This window comes from Dreissena polymorpha, chromosome 9, assembly GCF_020536995.1.
Source record: "Dreissena polymorpha isolate Duluth1 chromosome 9, UMN_Dpol_1.0, whole genome shotgun sequence".
In the NCBI taxonomy this organism is placed as follows: Eukaryota; Metazoa; Mollusca; class Bivalvia; order Myida; family Dreissenidae; genus Dreissena; species Dreissena polymorpha.
The window spans coordinates 40,525,540-40,534,270 of NC_068363.1; the positions used below are offsets into that span (position 1 = coordinate 40,525,540).

Below are 8,731 nucleotides of genomic sequence, written 5' to 3' on the forward strand. Positions count from 1 at the left end.
TATGATGGTTTGTTGTCGAATACCCCACAGTAAGGAGTATAGATGCGTTTCATCAAATCACTCGTGCTTCGCACTCGTGATTTAATTCCTACGCATCTATACTCCTTACTGTGGGTTATTCGACAACAAACCATGATTAAAAAAATATTATATCTTAAAAAAACATTTGTATTTGTATGATGCTTCGAATCAATACCAAATGTATTGTTTCCTTAAACACATCAACGATAGTTGTGATCGTTATCTGAATGATACATGTCGGATGAAAACACTCGTATCAGTACTTTGGCTTACTTGGTAAACCCAAAATGGTCACGTAAAAGGTGTCATAAAGTGTTGTGACGTCATCTGCTAGGCTGAAACAAAGTAAACAAGCACTTTAACTACATGGGGATTCGGATACTTTTCGATACTGCAGTTTAAACGTGATTTTAAAATAAAATTCAATTTAAGCTGCGGAATCCAGATAGTGCCATCCACAAATATCGCCCTACTTCCATCAAGGGCGACACACGGCACACGAAGCGATACACGATATTTTGCGCGACAGTCGCGCGCTTCGCACGATATTTTGCGCGACAGTCGCGGCGAGTGGGGATCGAACCAAAGACCTCCTGATCGCTATGCGGACATCATATCAAATACACCACTGCGATATAACTTAGTATAAATTTGTTTAGATCTTATATTTTTAGATTAAGGGTTTCATCTCATAGATTATAAATCGATTCTGACAGATTGTATTAACCTGAAGCTTTATCTTTTCTAGATAGAAAATGTCAATATTGCAATGTTCTTGAGGATAAACAACATTTTCTATTAGAACGTTACTTATACGATGATATTATGAAATTAATAATAATACATAATATACATATTATTTTGATTAATTGTATATAATTCATTACTCAAACCTGACTTTTCGCTCTCTTGCAGATTAGTCTTTGTTGTTTTTTATGTAATCGTTATAGAAGTGTTAAATAGATTTTTTAAGCTGTCATCAAAATGTCTTTGACCTTTCCATGAATTGATACTTTATAAAACAATTTATGAAAGTCAATACTGATCACATGACATGCCTTTATATATGTTAATATGTTTTAATCATGGACTGTAAGTCTATTGTATATATTGAATAAACCATAACTAACGACCACTGTTCTTGACAATGAACCATGATTAAGTGTAAGCTGTTTGTGGAACAATTACATACTAACCTCACGTTTAGGGTATAACTCGAGTAGCCGTTGGATCTAAGGACAGACTCAGTACACTTTATTCTGTGTCCTTCTCTATAAAAATCACCATTGGGATTCTGAGACAGCAAGCTGTAAACAGAAAATGTTACAACTATATTCATGAAAAATAAAACATACCAATTATAAGTTATAATGTATAGCCACCGTTCAAAATTTTTCCAAGAAATACAACTGTAAGAAAAGATATATCATGGAAAAGCAGTTTTCTGTAATGTCACACAATCAATAGTTATGATTCCACTGTGATTATATTATACTGTAATTACAAATTATATATCTCATTCCAACCACGCGCGTTCGACCATAATATACTACGATTTTTCGTTACTTCCACTTTTTGTTCCGCATTATCGACCTCTCGGTCGGAATGGCGTGGGCGCGAATATACGATAGGAAGGAGCGAGCTGAATATATCAGAACACGAGATGGTGAGTTGAGAACGCGAGATCGCGATAATATAATGATTCCGCACGGTAATCTCTTGTATACGTATCGTGTTTTCGCGTAATACTTGTGCATTACGAGGTCTAAACAACGAAACACTATGTTAAATCGCGTTATTAATATTACGATACTGTAATGTGCTAATTTAATAGAACTTAAGCATCGTAATATTCCAACCTAACATCGTTATTTCGCTCCATCTTTCTTTAAATAAAATGGGCGAGAACGCGATATTACGACGCGGAATGAACATATTTCGATAAAAAATTGCAAATTAACGATGCGAGATCACGATCATAATATCCCGATCTGGAAACGTGATTACATGATCTCGTCTGAGCATGACTCGAATACGCGAGATTATGATATAAACTTTGAAATCCCGCCTTCTGGTTACACATGCGAATACATGTCATATTATAATTTTATTGACTTTCAATATAAAACCTGTATATTTTCATGACGCACTAAAAACGACTACATGCCAAATGTGTAAATAATGCAAAATAATTTAAGTTTTATTATAATAGTTTTTTGGATTCCACTATAATAATTATATATTTATAATTATTATTGATTCGTATTGGATATGGGAACTTTTGTACAACGCGTAGACTACAATCAAATTTATACATATACGTAGCACATGACAACTGTATTAATACGGTTTGTTTTATGAAACAAAATAACTAAACGGATTCGAATTAAATCGCTTTATTGTGAGGAACAACCGATTTTGTTTAAGCGTGTATTAAGGATGGATTTCAAAAGATTAGTTTTGTTTATTTATCTACAATCATAAAAGTCAATAAAGCGAGAAATACAATAAAATAATGTAAAATATTTATTGAAGCGTTCAATTTATTGACAATGATTTTATGTATATCTTTAAAAAAAAAAGCATCGATAGTCATAAAAAAAGAACAGAAAAAACAGCTTACTTTCAACACATATCATTTGTTTTTGAACCCCTTCACCACCATTGTGAGTTGTATATGTTTGTTGTCGGTTGAATTGATGACTGTCCTTGTTTTGTATGTTTTGAATAATTTGCGAAAATTAAATCAGGACCGGGATAAATCTATCGAATAATACAGTTTCAAATAGTTCATGCATAATGCAGACACTTTTCCATGCATTATTGTTATAACATGAAACACTGGTAAACATCGTGTTGAACACTTTAATATTAAGGGTTAAATATTGCTATAATTACTTAGTATGTTGACTAAGATACTAATAATAGTTTGCCCGCTGAGCACTACAACACCAATCCGCTCTACCACCGCATTTTCTTGCCGCAATTGGACACGGATTAGAAACATAATTGTGAATAAACACAGACAGCAACATAATGTTGCCCCACTTTTATTACTTATATTTCCAGCCTTCATATATCAAATATTTAGACAATAACACACGGCAAATCTGGGCCGGACCTCTATAATCGGCCCGCTGCCGAAATGACGGCCCGACGGCCAAATGCGGCTGGGCCGATTTTATTACATGTATTTTAAAATTTATTATAATTATTTTATAATTTATATTGGCCCGCTAAATTTGAATAACGGCCTGTTCGCGACGTCATTTTGTTTCAATTTATAGTAACAATATGTAATATAGCTTCATAATTTCATCATGCCATTGATTACGGAATTATTACTTCACAGATCGGTAATTCGTATTCCCAAAGCGAGTTTGCGAGTTTGAGAAACGTATGTAAGACAATTCGATGCGGGATCACGATGCAATTTTGCGATCATGCGATACGAATAACGTGATATTGCCTCCTGTTTGAAATTGTCGACCTTTGAATTCACAACGTCAAGAACGCGAAAAAAAGATGAAAATACACGAAATCTACATTGTTATCACGAATCGTTATAACTCGTTCTCACGACGTGATCTCGTGCTTTCGCATCGTTAATTCGCTCTTCGTATCTTGATCTCGCTTTCTCGCCGTTTGATTCCAGAAGTCGACAGAGCGAAACAATATTTATCTTGAACGGAAAACCATTCTTGATGCTCGTTCCGGTAAAGAAATTAATTTATTCTTGTTAACGGCACTATAACAAAGCCATATATAAATGTCAGCGGCAGGGTATGTTGTTCTATAATATTCGGTTAGCGAACAATTGCGTCAAGATAGGTAACTACTGCACACTTTAATTCGCCCTTGTTGCGTTAACGCCCTTGCCAAAACTGCAATGAGCTATTTATTCCGAATGATGATTTTCGATATCAATGGTTAGCGTTTTTGTTAATGGCCAATTATTTCCGAACGCTTCATAAAGTCCATAGAAAAGACAACCAACAGTTTGTACGTGGACCAAACTAAAATACAGCAGGCATGCCTTGTCTTTAATGAAACTGTTTCAGTGAATGTTTTACATTTTAGACGGGTAATATGTCGGTCGATTTACACGATATAGCACATTTATTGCTTGGTGAAAGATATTGTGAGGTGTAATAAATGGCAAATAACGCTCAACATTATAACACTTCGATGGTAGAAACACTTTCTTGCTATATATGAACTGGTATTTCTGTCGTCTTCATTTACGTTTGTACGAATACGATGCTAATTCACGATTGAAGTTTTAAATGGTGTGTGCAACTGTTCCCCTTTGTCAATTGGCACATAGTCAAGTGATTATCTATTAGTTTTACCTGTACACTTAAGTCCCCTCGACTTTGGACACTGACAAACTAGTAAAAGAATTGAAGCATGGTTCCGATGTTGTTAAATCAACACTAGGGGATCGGAGTGAAGGGGGATATCCCACTGCCCATGTCATTGCTCCTTCCACCCGAAAGTCCAAAACTAAAAAAAAATTAAATGAATTGATAACAAAAAATAAATATGATTTAAAAAATTATCATAATACAACAACACCATGTTTTATTAACGGAACAACACCTTTTTATTAACGGAATTGTGATAATAAAGTGTACACATTCTTGGATATAAACAAGCGACAATGACATTTATTGACTGGTTATTATTTATCAAATTACGTAAACATATTAACCGTAATAGTTCAACTTTTAAGCGAAAACAGGAAGGTAACATTTAAGGGTGTATATATTCAACATAAGCATTTTGATTAACTTTGCAAACGGACCACGTTTAAATGCCGTTCTGGGTATTTTACATAAAAGCCTCAGAATATGGTGATGTATATGTCAATTCATTTATATAGAAACTATAAATATGTATAACAACACCAAGGAATATCGGATTTTCATACGATCCTACTTTTATTTAAAGAATGTGTTAAATATCGATCAGCTGCTGTACTCGTACTCATGATGTGTATATATATATATATATATATATATATATATATATATATATATATATATATATATATATATATATATATATAAATATATATATATATATATATATATATATATATATATATATATATATATATATATATATATATATATATATATATATATATATATATATATGGAGAAAGATATGCGTGAACAACCAGATACACAGACATACAAACAGACAGACAGACAAACAGACAGACATATTCCTATTGGAGACTTCGGCGTGTGCGCCTAGCTACGGTGAAGGATGAAGCAGACATACTGTGAAATCCCCATCCCTAGAAAAAAGATGGTTCATTCACAGTTATATACTCCATACTTTTATCGCAACACATCTTCCAATGTTGGAACAGTTTACATACATAGAAGGGACAGTTACATGAACATTTATGTATGTATATATATATAGGGGGATATCCCACTCCCCGTGTCATTGCTACTTCCACCCGAATGTCCAAAACTAAAAGTACAAACTAATTGGGAACATTTTGATTGTTGTATCGTTCATTTAAGCACGTTTTTTTATTTTATTAACGGAACACGTATATATACTACCTTTATGTGGGTATATTACAGAATACCCTGATAATAATAATTTCAGGTTACTTTATATTCGTTTATATTCGTTTATTTGTATAGAGAAGAAATGCATAAATACTGTGTATTACTGACATGGACCATAAATTAAAAGTTAGTGCTAATTTCAGGTCACTAAACACTGAATTATTTCGCAAAACAATGTTAAACCGAAGTGTTCATTCGAAATAATATTAAACAAAATATCAAAATAACATATTAACACATCGGGAAGATCCTAAGTACCATGGGACAGTATGTTTTTATAAAAGAGACGGGGACTAAACTTGATTTATATATGACACTCGATATGTCAGCAGATATCAACAATAATGTAATTGTCTGCTTGCGGTGCCGATACGTGATTGTTTAAATAATTTATGTTAATCAAAAGGAGTAATCATTGTATTATTTGAGAATATGGTCAATTGTTTCTTATTGTGATTGTCGAGCTATTTTACCTATAATTGACATAACAGAGTATCCACATATATTTTCAATAATGTAAAGAAAATCTTACCTAGCATTAATAAACATGGCAACAAAAGATGACAGTCCATTGTACGTGATTTCAAACTGAAATGAAAATTAAATTAAATACACTAGCCTATCTGTTAAGCATGGAGATTAAAATATAAAAATACAATTAAAAAATCACCATTGATCTAACGTTTGCTAATATGGGGAACGTGCAGACTAAAATTATTTTTATAGTGCAAAAACAACAATACCGATTTATGATCACATTTTTACACACGTCTTTCAAAGTATCACGTAATTACGTATCGTTCGTGGATAACACACAGTAACAACCAAAGTTCATTTCTGTTTTAATCGAGATTTATTTCTGTTAAATAATTTCTAACACAACGCTTCTAATGTTCATGCAGTACAATTTTACAGCGCGGCGGCCAACATGGCCTCCCCGTCAAGAAAACGTGACAACTCTCACCGCAGACTTTCAAATCTAACAGCAGAATCATTCTTAAAACAACCTCATAGCATTTTATTCTGAGGAAAATAAACATAAAGTTTAGATTTGTCTTATCCCATTCTTGATTGGTTGACTGCACTCTTCCCCCGATTTACTTAACCCACCCCTTCGAATAACCCTTGTTGATTGGATGGATCGCTCATGCATCTACATGTCACATCAGAAGAGCGCAAAACACAGTTATCACGTTTGACCAATATGTTCTTGATGAACATGTGCAGATAATAACCTTTGGGAACATGAGACCTCATTTCATTAAGCATACTCGATCATATAACCAGATGTTCTCTATAAACAAACCACATTGGTAATATGAAACCTAACACTTCCATAATCAATTATGTAAACCCGATACACATTCAATCCGAACTTGTATCCGTTATGTACCTTGGGAAATTGGAATTACACTTTTATAACCAATTATTTAAATTTCATTATATATCATATCTGAATTGGGACTTGTTATGTCTGTTATGTATTTGTTTGAAGTAATGTTGACCTACGAGCCAAATTGTTAATCAAGAACTAAGACAAATCAACAGATGTTCCTGATAATTGAACTACATTGGAGAAATGAAACCATACTTCCATAATCAATTTTTCAAACTTCATTACATATCCCATCCGAAGATTCTATTTTAACTATATATATATATATATATATATATATATAGGTATGTGTGTTACTAATAATATTCATTACATTATATTATGATGAAGGATGTATTTCTAGAATATTTTCTTTATAGAACTCTTCTTATAATTCTTTGTAATTTAAAGAATGGTTCCCCTAAAAAAGAACAAAATAACGTTCTGAATGAAAAATGTGTTTATAAATAATACTTGTTTGCACAGAAAATATACGTTCATTGACCTCATGACTCTTCAAACGAAAAGAACATAAAAGTAAAATACATGTACTTGCTTACAGGTAAAGCGGTGATCCGTTTGTCAACGGTGACAAGTCATTTACATGTGGCTCAGATATTTAAAATTGGTACTTTTGATATGTATGATTTAACGCTATCGTCGCAGTTCAAGCAAGCGGAAATATTGTGACACTTTGACAGGGAGCAGTGCCTAATTAGCCGACAACAATGTTAGGGTAGCAAAGCATTTCAATACAAATGAAACTCCATGGTTAATTAAGCAAAAACCCGGTTGTTAAACAAATATAAACCCTCAGTCTATAATTTTTTAAGTTGTTTAAGCTGCTTCATAATAGTCTATCTGATTGCTAGCTGAGTTTTAATTAATGTAGTTGAACATATAAATAAACAAACAAACTTATTGATAAAACGATTTTGCTCTGTGTCTGTAAGGTATTTTGGATAAAATAAGTATATCCTTAGTTTAGAAGAATAATTAATGATACACATTCTAATGTTTAAACTGTTAGATTTGTTCAACCAGATTTCAAGATACTAGGGTTCCGATTCTTTAAAATAAGCTACCGCTACTTGCTTTCATTTGCACGTGGTCATTTTAGGAATACGTTTAAATAAAACATAAAGGAATACAATAACAGAAGCAAAATATATTTACTTCTGAACTATATCATCTAAAAAGCAGCGTTAAAAAATCCACTGAACGCACCGATTTAATGTCGAATAATTTCAATACCGACTTACTGCACGTTTTTTTTTTTTAAATTGCAATAAAACAGTCTTTTAATGCATTGACTTGTCTTAAAATCGATCGTTCTCTCCTGTTTAAAGAATCGGTGAGTCGGAAACAACATGTGGATATGCATCTATATTCCGTCACTCAAATAGCGCACTATTATGTAAATATTTGAACGCTGTGACAGTTTATAATCTTGATGTTAAAGCTGTTGCATTATTTAAAATATTCAAACCATAAATAACACTAATCTGTACAATGTTTAATATGTTTAAGAATATTTTTACGTTTCTTGCTCTGCATTTTGTAATATAGTTAAGTACGGAATGCAATCAAGTGTTGCCGCCTTGCTACGCACAAGTTGCGTATTAGGGTTCGAACGACAAACAATCGAAACAATCGAAGTTTATGTTTGATTCAAAGATAAGGGTATCCAAAATAAAAGCAATTAATAAATGCGATTAAATATATAATCATAATAATATTA

General features: G+C 32.6%; 1 long non-coding RNA gene across 1 annotated transcript; it reads right to left on the bottom strand.

Moving 5' to 3' along the window:
• Positions 1 to 291: 291 nt before the first annotated feature.
• LOC127843741 (uncharacterized) lies at positions 292 to 4,483 on the bottom strand. Its single transcript, XR_008032316.1, has 3 exons — positions 4,374 to 4,483; positions 1,218 to 1,328; positions 292 to 356 (listed from the first exon to the last, which is right to left on the bottom strand). It is a non-coding gene; the product is annotated as an uncharacterized LOC127843741 (long non-coding RNA).
• Between the last annotated feature and the right edge of the window lie 4,248 nt (positions 4,484 to 8,731).